Source organism: Neolamprologus multifasciatus, chromosome 5, assembly GCF_963576455.1.
Source record: "Neolamprologus multifasciatus chromosome 5, fNeoMul1.2, whole genome shotgun sequence".
Taxonomy (NCBI): Eukaryota; Metazoa; Chordata; class Actinopteri; order Cichliformes; family Cichlidae; genus Neolamprologus; species Neolamprologus multifasciatus.
Window position 1 is genome coordinate 37,926,456 of NC_140443.1, and position 15,531 is coordinate 37,941,986.

Sequence of the window (15,531 nt, forward strand, 5' to 3'; positions counted from 1 at the left end):
AAAGGGAGTGAGTTATGGAAAAAGAAAAGTGATTAAAGTAGTTTTTATAAGAGTGACTTAGGAGGGTTCAATATTGAACCCAACACCTTCATCAGGGAAATAATTTTGCCTTGAACTTTGAGATCAAAATCACAGGAGCATTAGTCTCTTACAGCTTTGACCCTTCGTTACAGGACCACAAACTGTAGTCGAGGGTACAGACCTGCATGTTTTGCCATTGCACTGCTGGCAGTCAAATTCATGCAGTCATCAGTAACCCTTGCAGCCAGTCTTGTTAGAGACTGCACATCCTGAGTCATGGGCCTTTAATGGTCTTTAAAGTCAAACTGAATTTTGTGACTGAATGTAATAGTGTTTAGATTTAAATAGTATTTTGTTAGTCTCAGTTCCCATAATCCAGTAGATCATCTAATAACTGCAACGGGACATGGATTCATCAACTTCACTTTGTTAACAAAGGATTCTTCTTTTATATATGTAATGAATCTCAGAGCAAGTAGTTTATAGTTTTACTTCATTAATCATGTCTCTAGTTCTAATAGTAAGAAAACCTGAGTATAGGTTCTACTCAAATGTACAGCTTGGAGGTTTCTGATTCACCATAATTACTGTTCTATTATAGACCGATCAAGCATGGTGCTAACACAGATGTTGACCAAACTCATTAAGTAAATAGGTCTGTAATTTATTTCAGTCAATACCTTATTGTCAGTGAAGGTGCACATATACTGGAAACAGGCTCCAGGGGATCAGCGCTAACAGGCTGAATAAATTTACTGTGTCAGGTTACAGGCAACACCAGTCTTTGCTTATTGGGATTAGTTTGGTTTCAGCTATTTAAGAGGTTGATGTCCCCGTAGGTTACATTTGAGATCAAATCGAATGACTCCAGGTTGCTCTGTTCCTGCCTTTTTTTCTTACACATTGATACATGAACTCTGAGAAATCTTTGTTGGACATGAATATTAATGGTAGTCCAACATACAGTTGGTATGTATTTATACTTCATATATTGCATATTTCATCTGTCTTCTTCCCGTCCCACCACAACCAGAGTGCAGCAGGGCTCTGCAGAATTCATGGTTAACCAAGTCCCATGATCTGCTGGTTTCATTGGTCCCATCAAGACTGAGGCATACATCCTCTGGTTAAATGTTCGTCTTACTCTTGATTTTCTCTGAGGAGTAAATCATTAGGAAGGCAGTTGGTAGTTGCACAAGACTGCATCAGGTTTGTTCTTTATTTTGTTCCATTCCCAAGAATTCCTGAATACACTGAAACATTTACTAGACTAGTACTACGAATAAAGAGACAAAGAAAATATGTAAAGACAAATAAATTGCTAGTAAACAAATCCTGTGCTTGACTGCCGTACTTAAGTTTCAAAATGATCTTCAGTGAGTCTTATGTACAGCTAGGATCCTGAGAATTCAGTCTCCCCTTTGTTACGGAATAAATATATATTCTTATTTTCTGATTATATTGTTTTATGTCTTTTAATAATAAAGGCCTGTAAAGCAAGGCCAACTTTGACTCACAAACAAAGTGCTCAGCCAGACTGAAAAACAGGAAATTTAGTGTAGAGCTGCAGGGGCAATATTAAGAACAGGAAACCAGACAGAAAAAGCGGAACTAGTAACACAGAAGGAGTTGTTTTTATCAAAACTATGTGTGACGTGTAAAGGACCAAAATAACGCCTATATGAGACACATTTTGGCTTCTAATGTCAGAGATTCTTGGGCTTTGTGCTGCAGGGCTCTCTCTTCCAGAAGATGATTGCATAAAGAATTTTTTTTTAGGTTTTTAGGTTTTCTCTGTTCTTTCATGGGGATCAAAGAATCGGGTTTAATACCTTTAATGTGGAAACGTTGTCATATGTAAGCAGTAGTCATGTGTGATACCACTGATTTCCTTTCTGATCTGATACCAAGTAAAATTCAGGGTGGTATCGACGATACTGATCCGATACTGACACTCTGTACAAAAACGAAATGTTTCATTGTATTTCATAATACAATATAGAATTGTGTTACGGCCCTAGCAGGGCCTCCTCTTGGAGGTGCCTGTGTGGGAGTGTCCTTCAATCGCTTCTGCCTGAGGTGCCACCTTTCCCTTTTACACAGCTGACTCTCGTCAGTAATTAAAAGTATTTCAAGGTGAGCTCTGGGCCAGAGTGCCATTAGTGTGTTTGCAGCTAGTGAGCTGCTCTTTCTTTTTTACTTACTTTTTACTTTATTGACCAACGCTTGAGTTTTGACGGCTTGTCCGTCTGTTTTAGTTGAGCTACTTTAATAAAACTATTTAATTTAACCCTTTTGCCTCCTTGACTTCTTTTCCTGACCCGGACACTTTTTGTTACTTCCCCCTCACCGCCTAGACCCCTCAGGGGAACGTAACAATTATATTATGTAATTGTAATAATAGAGCTTCATAATGATTACAGGACATCAGACTACTTGTTCTTATTGCTTAATAATGCAGAATTATCATATAGGAATAAAAAACTTGAAGTTGTGCTATTTGAACACGTTGCCTGCAGCACTAAAGGACTCCGTGAGAGACGTCTGTCTCGTCCTAGCAGCACCTGTCCCTCTCCTCCTCTCATTGTTTGTTATTCCTTTTCCATTTTTTAACAAACGTTTTGAGACAGAACAACTTTGACCTATAACTTTTTAAGTTAGTAAATGTAGAGAGTGAAGCACTGCTTAAAAACTGGAGGTAGGCTAGGCCAGATGGCTCCCCGGTCGACTGAAGTTGTGTGTGGCGTGGTGCGGTTAGTGGTCAGCAGGTACTCTTGCTTCCACTGACAGTCCAAAGACATGCACTTAGTGGGGTTAGGTTACTTGGTGATTCCCCACAGGTGTAAATGTGAGTGTGAATGGTCATTTGCCTCTAAGTGTTAGCCTTGTGTCAGGGTGTACCCTGCTTCTCACCCTGTGGTAGCTGGCATAGACTCCAGCCCTGAGTAAGACATCTATGTGAGCTTTTGAAGCACCTGTTGTCCCGAGATGTGACAAAACATCTATTTGTGTCTTTCCAACTGAGCTCCGATTTAGTGGTCTGATTGTTCTGTCTCTGATGGGGAAGCTGGACATAAATACTGGACTCTTGGAATAAAAGTTTAACATTATTTAGAACAAATAATAATAATCCAGTAATATGTTGAGGCAAAAATCAGCATTCTGCTCTCACAAACCTCTGTCTCCCAACATGGTTTTCCTACACAAAAGAGAATGATGGTAAGTTCCAGTAGAGAATGTCAACTGTTCATGTAACAACATCTTTCAGAAGAATCAGAAGATGAGACACGAGTGTGCTCATCAAGACCAGGTGCATGAGATTGAAGGCTGGAGATCCCAGAGGGACTCCTCGTCTGCAAACAAAGGCGTGATTAACTCACGCACACAAACACACACAGAAACAGATACAAAGTTGAATCAGACCAGGACGGTCATGACGGTGCTGTATTTTGGCAAAATGTGACATTTTCACAAATTAAAAAATGACCTGAATGTAGTAGCTATACCACTACTGTAAAGCTGAGAGATAAAGAACTGTGTGTATTTCTGAATTTATTCAGACTTTATTTAGACTTTTTACTGCCTGCAGTGAGTCTCACCTTTCCACATGGTATCTTCTTCTTCCTGAGAGCGAAAAAATGATTTATGTTCAAAGCTTTGCTGAGCCAGCATTCGATTAACCTTAACTAGTAATAACTTCATGAATTTCTTCACAAACAAAATGTTAACTTTTACAGGGGACAGTATTCATAAACATCTAATGGATCAATCATTACATACAGCTACTTTCAATACTCTTAATATTTATTTAGTCTCTCTAATTGATCTTTCTGAGTAAATTTCAATAATCACTTCCCCTAAATCATCAATGTGTCTCATAAAACTGCTCAAAGAAGTCCTACTATTGACCAAAGTGTGAATCTTAAATATAATGCAGAGTTACTCAGCTTTATCTGTCCATGAAGCCAGATGAGACACAGTTAATCTGCAGGGAGGTCTTTAGACATAAAGACCTGGATGACCAGTTATTTCCTGCCTTTTAAATTCAGATTAAACTGAGCTTATTGTACTCAGCTCTAAAAATCGTAGAAACCTGGAGTCTAACGACTCTACAGCACAGGTGTTGAACTCCAGGCCTCGAGGGTCGGTGTCCTGCAGGTTTTAGATGTGCCCTTGATCCAACACAGCTGATTTAAATGGCTAAATGACCTCCTCAGCATGTCTTGAAGTTCTCCAGAAGCCTGGTAATGAACTAATCATGTGATTCAGGTGTGCTGACCCTGGGTGTTATCGAAGGACACCGGCCCTCGAGGCCTGGAGTTCGACACCCCTGCTCTACAGTGTTAGGTCATCACCTTGGCCTCAACTAACACTGGTTGGTAATTCTAAGTTGTGACATTACAATAACCATTCTGTTGCTCTTCAAAATCAGCAGTCTACCTCAGACGAAGGCTGAGACTTGCTTTCACTGAACTGGTATCAGCAGCTGGTGTGTCAGGGGAATACAAATCAATTAGAAATTTCTGCTAGCACACAAACTTGTTTTCGGAGTCTCTGGTGCACTAACCAGCTGGTGGATCCTATTGTGTTTACTTCTTTATCCAGCTCAGGTTAGCCATCACATAAGTCATTTTCTCTCCAAGGAGGATCTGCCATCTGCTAGATATTCATTCAGTCTGCAGAGAGAAGGCATCCTGAGACAAAGGCAGGCAGATTGTCTACACAGTAATAAGTTTGACATGCTCAATTGCTGCTGCTCAGGAAAGTTTAGTCTCCAAGGCACGAGTTTAACTTTTTTGTTTATGTTTGGGCCTCCGTACGGACTCCCAAACCAAAACTTTATTGCATTGATAAAACTGTTATTTTGAGCTTAAATCGAGGATATTTCACATTTCGTTTTATTGTATATTTGTATCTATGGCTGTCTGTCTCCAATGGACCCTTCCATGTAATCAAACACACAGGTGTTCTTTTTCAAAGCCACACTTTTAGGCTTCACAGAAACTGTTGACATCATGTTCACATTCTTCTGAGGCACAAAATTTACAACAAATAAGCAGTAAAGGATGGATGGATGTTAAACCTTTCCACCAATCCACACAATGTGTGATTACTACGACAGGACAGAGCCATCTCTGCCGTGCCAAATGCTCAGTGTAAGTGACAGCCCAAACCCCCTATCAACTGTAAGTATCTCTCTAGTACATCCCACCACAGCTGAACATGCTGAATTAGAAACTCCATCTGGAAAAATTGGCAATTTCTATATGGCAGCATGTCAGACAACATCCCAGCTATTCATGCAAGACTGTCACCAAATATTTACTAAATGCTTTGTGAGATGTTCTCAATCTGAAGCTCACGATCTCACTGTGAGGAAATCAGCTCACTGTGATTGAACCCTGCACTCGTGACAACTAGTGCTTGATTGTGCAGGGATTATGCTTAATCCATTTAACTGGTTAGAGTAATTCATCACCATGGGTGTTATTATTAAGGATCAATGGTAAAAAAAAAAAATCATTACTCTTCTTGTTTCATATTCTGGTCTTTCTCAGCTTTTAATGCAGAGACAGTGCTCTTCTTCTCACCAGCAGGAGCTGTTGTCTTGTTACTTTACTCACGGTGTTACAGCCAATATAAATCAGCTTAGTCTTGTATTTCTCCATGTGCAGCAGGGTGACTGAGGAATGTGCATTTAGGAATAATGTACTCCAGACTTGTTAATGATTGCTGCCTTTACCCTGGAGACCTGTTCATGGGAAATCACAAATTAGTACATGCAGCTTACTCGCATTCGAAGGGCTTGACTCCCTGCTCTCATTCACCAAATTACAATTTGCCACCTTACTTGCGGACAAATGTTCACACATATATATTCGTACAGCCATAGTAACCAGTGGATCTGTGTGGGGGGTGGTAGATACGTTCGTTTTATTGGCCGATCTCAGTGCTCCATAACTCCCAGGTGCTTTAAGTTTGTCAGTCATAAAGTCATACTCTGTATGATTGTAGGAATATAGAAGCAAACCCTGGCAGCCATGCCAGGTACTTACTGGGACAGATATTTGGAAGCATAATCTAAATAAACTCTGAAAACTTCCTGCAGTAGAACAAAATCTGAAGAAAACCATGAATCAGCACATGAACATTACCTGATGCTGCTGAAGTGAAGCAGAGCAAAGTTACAGAGGTTTGATTAAAGACACAGTTTAGAGTTTTGCAGTTTGTCATAATTTGTAAAAGTTTAAATTTATTCAGTGTTGAACAGCAGAAATGAGGCTTTCTTGTCCGAGGTCATATTGTACACAGCGGTAGACTGGTGCGTAAAAAGCAAGCGATGCCAAATATAGACATTTGTATGGTAAACTGGTCTTGAAGTACACTGAGTTTTATTGTGATGGAAACAAAATTGCCAAAGAGGGAACGACAGTGTTTATCAAATGTGAAGTGTAGTCTTGATCTTCTTTTGCTGCTGGTTCAGTGAACTTTGGTCAGAGAGTGAAGAAACCTGCAGCTTCAGAATCTGTGAGATGTGGGCTTTCAGCACCTGGCGGGACAGGGGGATACACGCTTTGTGTTTACATGTTTTTGAGGAATCCATTTACTTGCTCTTTAATCATTTACTGTTTTAGTTGTTTGGAGGTTGTTGAAACAGTTTTGTGAGCTTTAACCTGAGATTCTGTCATGATCCTGGGTCCTTTTGACCCAGCGTTTTGTGTTTTCTATTAGTGTGATTTTGGTTCTGTTGTTCCTCCTGTGTTATTCTGTTCTGCCCATCTATTCCTGTGTTAAGTCCGCGTTTCCTAGTCTGTGTCTTTGTGTGTGTGTGTCCTGTTTTATTTTGAAGGTCTGCGTCTTATGTGAGTGTTTTCAGTTCGCCTCCCTAGTCTCGTCATGTCAATCACTCCCACCTGTGTGTAATCTCCCTGTGTTTCTAAGTCGTGTCTTCTGTCTTAGTCGTTGCTGGTTCGTCTGTGTCATTTCCCCTCCGTTTTCCTGTGTATTCTCGCCGCATCATTCTCCCTGCAAGTCTGCATCTTGGGTCCGTTACTATCCACACACGGCCTGCCTCGGCACCCCGTGACAGAATCTGGCATTTCTGGCAAAATACATTTATATTTAAAAGTTGATTCAGGATTTAATGAATCGATATCGCATTATTTAAATCGAAATTGATTTAAATGGGGGAAATCGATTTTTAAACCCAGCCCTTCCTGCAGTGATTTCCACCCAGGCGGAGAGGAGCTAGATGGAGAGAGAAACAGTAAGAAACATGACCCTGAGTGAGATGTGGAGACACAGAAACCATGACAAAAACACTTTTCATTCACTCTTCATCTGAAAAGCTGGACTTTATCATGTCACACAGTGCACTAGCAGCTAAATAGTGTTGAACACCAAGTCACTAAGCAGAAATAAAGTGAGATTGGAGTTTAATGTAGTTTTCAGTTCAAACTTGCTATTATATCTGAAATCCGACTTCACTGCGCTTAACTCAGAACTCATTGGAATTTGTAACTAGAGATGGCACGATACCCCTTTTTTATGTCCGATACCGATATCATAAATTTGGATATCTGCCGATACCGATATGAATCCGATATAGTGTGTTTTTTAATCAATAAAACGTTTTTTTAATATCTTGCTGCATTTTGTATAAGTTCATACTCAAGTTTAAATAAATAACAACACTAAAGCTATTCTGTTATACCTGTATGTAAAAAATACACTGTGCCCAAAATATTTCATAGTTCAGCAACACTGATCAATCTAATAACCTTAAACCTGCTCCATCCTCCCTATTCTGGTATTTTAAAGAGTACTTAGCAGAAATTTTAAGCAACCTAACTAATAGGGTTGCAAACTCCCAGCAAAAAAAAAAAATAGGGAACCACCCTCCACCTCATGATGCTTACTCGATGTAATCAAATTTAATTTGATGCAGGGGGAAAATGCACAGAAATAAATTAATTTTCAAGAATAATTAAATAGATTCAACAGCTTTCTTCTACAGAACTGCAGACTGCACAGATGGTTCCCAAAGGAAAAAGTATTATAGCTTACTAGGGTATATTAGACTTAACAGTTACTATATACAGTAATGGACTTCTATATATTTTACATCAGATTAAAACTTTGGGTGTAAGATTTGGATAATTAATTATTAAAAACTAGACATTTTAAATGAGAATAAGAAAGAAAAGTATGTCTTTGTGCCCCCTTTTCCCTGTTCATGCCCTATCGGCCCCCCTGGCTAAACTTTGCTAGATCCGCCCCTGCACAGTTACCAGCCGTCAGCTACGTAGAAAAAGATCCTGGTGTAGAAATAATATTAAATAAATTCTAACAACAGCTGATCAAGCTTAAACGTGCTGCTGTTGTTCAGCCGCTGGTTTCCTCTTTCTGGTGCAAAGTGGGCCAAAAACAAAGAAGAGAGACGGACTCGCGACAGAAAAGCCGATCAGCTGATCATTAAGCTGTTTCACGATTGAAGTAGCAGCAGGAGAGAGAGAGAGAGAGAGGCAGTCGCTCCATAAGCTTTACAAACATTCAGAGATGAACTTACACACTTGCTTTACTTCTCTCTGGGAAAACTTCCTCGGAGATGAAATGCTGGTTTGCTAGCAAGGCTACAAATACACACAGCCGCTCTATCACGTGATGCACACTGCTGCGACGTGCTACGGTTATGAGACGAGTTACGCCGTGTAGCAAGTTTTGTCAGGTGCTTTTTTGATATTTAATGGATCGGATTACATTTTTTATTTCTCGCCGATATCCGATCCAGTAATTTGGGTCAGTATCGGACCGATACCGATACGTAATATCGGATCGGTCCATCTCTATTTGTTTGTTTGTCTGTTTGTTTTAATGGATGTGTCCATTAACAAAGACTTGAGCTTGTCAAGTGCTAAGGACAACATTTGTGGAGAAACTTCTGGTCTTTAACCCTTTAAAGCCGATCAGAGCAGCACGCTCTGTTTTGTGTAACTATTTTTAAATCCTGGTAGCTCTGCAACCACATAAGCTAGCGCAATAATTTTTTTTGCATATGAAACCTGAGGAGTTGTACTTACATCTTATGCCATCAGCTTGTCCTCGGTCACAGTTTCCTTCCACATATAGTTTTGCAAAAACTGCATAAAAAGCGCTTGCAGCAACAAAAACATAATATTCCAGAAACACGCTTTGCCGATCCGATCAGCTGTTCATAACACTTCCTACGTTGGATTAGACGTCAGCGCGAACTATCGCATGTCCGCCATGACCTGCCCGAAACCGGAAGTGACGTCATTTTCGTGGAAATGTAGTTTTTTACCATCAGGGCCTCATGAGCCTATACTGGTGTTTTTAAAAGTTATCTTTGACTTTATGACTTTCTGTGTCGTTTCTGGGATGCTTAGGACTCATATTGCACTGCTGGAAATAGTTTATTTTGATGCATATGCTGCTTTTTTGCAAATTTGCATTATAATATTTATTTTCATTTTTCCTGCAGTGTATAAAAATTGGTGTATTTCAAAAATAAAACTATGAAGACACTCAAAATAAATTTCCTGTGGTGGGAAACTATTTTGTGCAACTTTTTTGTATTTACAGTTTTGAGGGATAAGCCTCTTAAATTTCTCTAACTAGAAATATATGTTAAAAAACAAAAACGATTTTAAATTTTTTTGTAGTTTATTGCACTTTTTTGCAATTTATGTAATCACTATGCACTTAGTTCATACATATTATTAAAATCTAGGCTGTAATGGTTGTATTGATGTATAGCAACTTGAAATGCTCCCACAAATGGCTCCACAGCATGTAAAAATATAATATAAGCTCTGGCAGACTTGGTTCTATGGTAGGTCTTAAAGGGTTAATGGGTGTCTAGTGCTAAACTAGCAGCCACAGGATTTGCTCTTACTGCTCTTAGATTAGTTATGATCTGAACGTTTGAAGAAATAAAGCTACCATTAGCAAGTAAGTGAGCCCTCTTAACGGATTTGTTTTTACTCACTAACCACCTTGGCATGCAAGCAAGTGTGATGTAGACAGCAGCAGGCCTGACAGCAGCAGATGTATCACTGCTGTAACACCTGTAACATTCAGCAGTCGCCTCATTGTTCTGACACACACAACAACACTATTGACTACACTACACAAGACAACACACTAACTGACTAACGTTAATCTCTCATATCTCAAAACACCGCCGTCACTCCTAAAACGTCCCTGTCATGATCCTGGGTCGCAGCGTTTTGTGTTTCCTTTTGCTTTCACCTGGTGTTTTGTGTTTATTCTGATTTTGTATTAGTTCTTAGGATTTGGTTCTTGTGTTTAGTGCTTGAGTGTTGTATCAGCCCTACCTGTGTCTGTGCTCTGTGCTCTGTTCAGGTCCTCGAGTTTTGTGTTGTAAAACAGTCTGTGTGTTTCCTGTTTTACTTTGTAGGTCTGTGTCTCGTTATGCCCATTAGTTCCAGCTGTGTGCCATTTCCTGATTGCCTGGTGTGTGTTTTTATAGTGTGTGTCTGCCTGTGCTCCTCGTCGCGTCATCTGTGTTTCTCTGCGTTAGTTGGTATCTCTCCGTGGCTCTCTCTGTTCCATGCCGTGTTCCAGGTTCAGTAGTTTTTCCCAATTTAGGTTCGTGTCTTTGTGCAGTCACCCTCCTTTCTGTATATATTTCACCCTTTGTTAGTGATGGGTGGATGAGGTCTTGTAAAGCGTTTCAGCACATTCCCCAAACTGTGTCGACACAGTGTTGCTGTTTTGCTCCATACTGACACCTGCTGGACATTAAATATCATTGCAGGCAACTTACTTGAGACTCACAACCAACACTGATTCAATGACCTAGTCATACGTGTATACACTGTAAGGTGTTGTAGTTTCCATGGAATCATTTTATATCTTTTACGTTTCAAATATTGTAGACATCTGGGGTGGCTGTAGCTCGGGTGGTGGAGCAGGTCATCTACTGATCGGAAGGTTGGTGGTTCGATTCCTGGCTTCCCCTAGTCTGTATGCCAAATATCCTTGGGCAAGATACTAACCCCAAATTGCTCTCCGATGCATCCATCAGAGTATGAGTGTGTGTGATGAAGCACTTAGAAAAATGTGCTTGTGTGAATGGGTGAATGCACAAGTTGTGTAAAGCGCTTTGAGTGCTCAGATGAGTACAAAAGCGCTATATAAGAACCAGTCCATTTACCATCTTTAAAATATATTGTGAATGACATTAAGTGAAAATTAAAATGAAAACATTGTGAATATAATATTACCCATTTAAATGTAATTGACTCAGAGTTTATTATAAATTTCTATCCAGAAAAATAATTTCATCCATTGTTTTTGCATTCAGTCTATTGCATCTTTTTTTTTTTGACACCAGCTTTGGAAAACTCACAGGCACAGATGAAGCTGGGGTACACAAAAGCTGTAAAGCCAGGTGGAAAAGGTTCTGATAAGATGTCTTCCTATTCCCCCAGTATGTTAAAGGATCCTCTGATCTTGGATTTCTTCCTATTGAAAAAAACAAAAGTTGTATCCAAGATGGCCGACTTCTAAATGGCCACCATGGTCACCACACATCTTGAGGAGTTTGCCCCCTCACATATACTGATGTGCCACAAACAGGACTTTAATATCACCAACCATTCCCATGTTATTACCGTGTATCCATATAAATGCTCCACCCTGTACAAAGGGGATAAAGCCATACTATGAAGATATGGCAAAGAGTTGTTGAAGCTAGGTTAAGAAGAGAGGTGACAGTCACTGATGGCTTCTGTATGGACAGAAGACAGGAGATACTTTTCAGGCTAGGTTTTTTCTTAGAAGGAGTGGCCACCCTGTCAGCTATTTGTCACAGGCCCACAGAGAAGTGATTTCACACCACGTCCCATGTCCAGAAGGGGTGGCTGTAGCTCAGGTGGTAGAGCAGGTCATCTACTGATCAGAAGGTTGGTGGTTCGATTCCTGGCTTCCCCTAGTCTGCATGCCAAATATCCTTGGGCAAGATACTAACCCCAAATTGCTCTCCGATGCATCCATCGGAGTATGAATGTGTGTGAATGTTATCTAGAAAGCACCTAGAGAAATGTGCTTGTGCGAATGGGTGTGAATGGGTGAATGCACAAGTTGTGTAAAGCGCTTTGAGTGCTCAGAAGAGTAGAAAAGCGCTATATAAGAACCAGTCCATTTACCATTTACCATATGGCTGAAGAAATAGTATGCCTGAGAAAGAGCACTACAGATGTTTGATTTGAGAGCACTGATAGTGAAGCCAATTCAATTTTATTTATATAGCGCCAAATCACAACAAAAGTCGCCTCAAGGCGCTTCATAGATACAGAGGAAAACCCAACAATCATATGACCCCCTATGAGCAGGCACTTTGGTGACAGTGGGAAGGAAAAACTCCCTTTTAACAGGAAGAAACCTCCGGCAGAACCAGGCTCAGGGAGGGGCGGGGCCATCTGCTGTGATTGGTTGGGGTGAGAGAAGGAAGACAGGATAAAGACATGCTGTGGAAGAGAGACAGAGGTTAATAACAGATACGATTCAATACAGAGAGGTCTGTTAACACATAGTGAGTGAGAAAGGTGACTGGAAAGGAAAAACTCATCATGGGAATCCCCGGCAGCCTACGTCTATTGCAGCATAACGAAGGGAGGATTCAGGGTCACCTGGTCCAGCCCTAACTATATGCTTTAGCAAAAAGGAAAGTTTGAAGCCTAATCTTGAAAGTAGAGATAGTGTCTGTCTCCTGAATCCAAACTGGAAGCTGGTTCCACAGAAGAGGGGCCTGAAAACTGAAGGCTCTCCCTCCCATTCTACTTTTAAATACTCTAGGAACAACAAGTAGGCCTGCAGAGCGAGAGCGAAGTGCTCTAATAGGGTGATATGGTACTACAAGGTCATTAAGATAAGATGGGGCCTGATTATTTAAGACCTTGTATGTGAGCAGCAGGATTTTGAATTCAATTCTGGATTTAACAGGAAGCCAAAACAGGAGAAATATGCTCTCTCTTTCTAGTCCCTGTCAGGACTCTTGCTGCAGCATTTTGGATTAACTGAAGGCTTTTCAGGGAGTTTTTTGGACATCCTGATAATAATGAATTGCAGTAGTCCAGCCTGGAAGTAATAAATGCATGAACTAGTTTTTCAGCGTCACTCTGAGACAGGATATTTCTAATTTTAGAGATGTTGCGCAAATGGAAGAACGCAGTCTTACATATTTGTTTAATATGTGTGTTGAAGGACATATCCTGGTCAAAAATGACTCCAAGGTTCCTCACAGCGTTACTGGAGGCCAAGGTAATGCCATCCAGAGTAAGAATCTGGTTCGATACCATATTTCTAAGATTTTCAGGGCCGAGTACAATAACCTCAGTTTGATCTGAATTAAGAAGCAGAAAGTTAGCGGACATCCAGGTCTTTATGTCTTTAAGACATTCCACTGATGGCTTCTGTATGGCTGAAGAAATAGTTTGCCTGAGAAAGAGCACTACAGATGTTTGATTTGAGAGCACTGATGGTGAAGCAAATACAAGGTCCAAAGGAACTTTAGTGTGTCTTTGTGGATCTATAGAAAGCATGCCAAGACAGGAACTGTGGTACTGCATGAGCAAGTCAAGAGTAGCAGAGAAGTGTGTGAGGTTGGGGTAGAACATGTATGAGCACAGTGGGACAGTAATGAGGTGTGTGGTAGGAGTGAAAGCTGGGTTTAAGGTGGGTGTGGGATTATATGAGGGATCAGCTCTGAGTCCCCTTTTATTGCAGTGGTGATGGACCGGCTGACAGATGAGGTTAGGAAGGCATCTCTGTGGACCATCATAGTAAGAGGAGGGAGCAGATGGATGAGAGTCTGGAAAAGTTCGGATGTCGGCACTATGACTGGCGATGGCTGAATGTTGTCAGTGCGTATGCCCCACAGGGTGGATATCAGTGAGAGGACAAAGATTTCTGAGTGACTTGGATGAAGTGGTAGAGAGTGTTTCTGGGGGGACACAAAGAAAGAAGAAAATGACCTGCACTAAGTTGTGGCTGACAGGAGGACAAGAGGAAAACCATGGAGAAGATTTGTTCATGTCTGGCTCTGTGGTTGTCCTCTTCACAACTCATGTGGAAAGATGGTAATGGTGGGAGGTGAAGGGGTGGAAACAACATCTTAGTGGAAGTGCGCCTTTTTTTACCTGTCCTGTCTCTGACGGCCAAGAAGAATGCCCAACAGATTTACTTTCACAAGTGGATCATCACGGCTTTTGCCAACTAGTCCACTTGATTGTCATAGTTTGTTCGATCTTCATTATGTATTTATGTATTTTTACTTTTAAGTTATTACAATTGAAACAGACAGGACGGGGAGATAGGAAAGAGGAAAAGGAGGGCCAACAGGAGGAGAGGGAAAGAAAAATGGAGAGAAAAGACACTAAGTGTGACTTTTTCTGTTACTTGTCTTTCTCTTCTGTGTGTGTGTGTGTGTGTGTGTGTGTGTGTCAGTGGCGGAGGTCGAAGGCTGCCATCATCCTCTGAAGGAGAATTTTGTTTTCCAAATTCCTTCACGCTCAGTTGGACATTAAAGTGGGATTAATGGTTAGCGGCATGCTGACTGACGGGGTCAGTCGGACATGGGACGTGGTGTGAAATCACTTCTCTGTGGGCCTGTGACAAATAGCTGACAGGGTGGCCACTCCTTCTAAGAAAAAACCTAGCCTGAAAAGTATCTCCTTATATAGCTTGTCTGACCATGCAATCCAAAAAGAACTGCATAGCATGCCAGAGGAGTTGGAGACTGGAGTATGCACACTTGAGGCAAATGGCCAGAGACCGACCACACATAGAGGACAGCAAAGACTCATAGGTGTTTAAATTTGGGCTTCAGAATCAAGACAGGATCATAATCATGTTTTATCATTTCAAAGGTGATCCCCTTCGCCAAAAATGACCAGTGTTGGGCAAGTAACTTTGAAAAAGTAATTAATTATAGTTACTAGTTACTTCTTCAAAAAGTAACTGAATTAGTAATTGAGTTACAAGATTCTAAAAGTAATTAATTACTTGAAAAGTCACTATTGTGTTACTTAAAAAAAAAGTTTAACCCTCTGGGGTCCAGAGTATAATTGTCCATTTAAATACTTTTGATGTTTCCTCCACATTTTACCTTTAAAAACTGTTTATTTGCCTTGTTTGGTATCATTCTTTTCAGCACAGCCTCACGTGTCTGAATTTACAGTTATGTTTTCATTTTGACTGTATTAACACAATTGATCTAAAATCAGACAGAAAACATAAAATCGGAGTAGAAAAAGTTATATTTTTACTGTAACAACCACAAACATGTTTAATGAATCATATTTCATAACTTTAAATGCAAATATAAATTGTCAATTTTAAAATCGTATGCACAAGTTTTGCAAACAAAGTTATTTGCAGCCATTTCAAACTATTTACAGAACAATCAGCTGTTCTTCAATAAGATGCCACTCCAAATATTTCTGTCCACTATAAAGGAAACAT

General features: G+C 40.3%; 2 protein-coding genes across 6 annotated transcripts in view; both read left to right on the forward strand.

Annotated features, from left to right (window-relative positions):
* LOC146519281 (receptor-type tyrosine-protein phosphatase gamma-like) overlaps nt 1-15,531 on the forward strand; it is a 303,364-nt gene that overhangs the window by 152,938 nt on the left and 134,895 nt on the right. The gene's annotated exons all lie outside the window — the stretch shown is intronic.
* LOC146519283 (G2/M phase-specific E3 ubiquitin-protein ligase-like) overlaps nt 1-15,531 on the forward strand; it is a 253,031-nt gene that overhangs the window by 30,900 nt on the left and 206,600 nt on the right. Inside the window, exon 7 of the mRNA XM_085159107.1 lies at nt 1-10,939. This exon is cut by the window's left edge and continues 20,708 nt beyond it. The gene's annotated coding sequence lies outside the window, so the exon portion shown is untranslated. The remainder of the gene's footprint in view (nt 10,940-15,531) is intronic.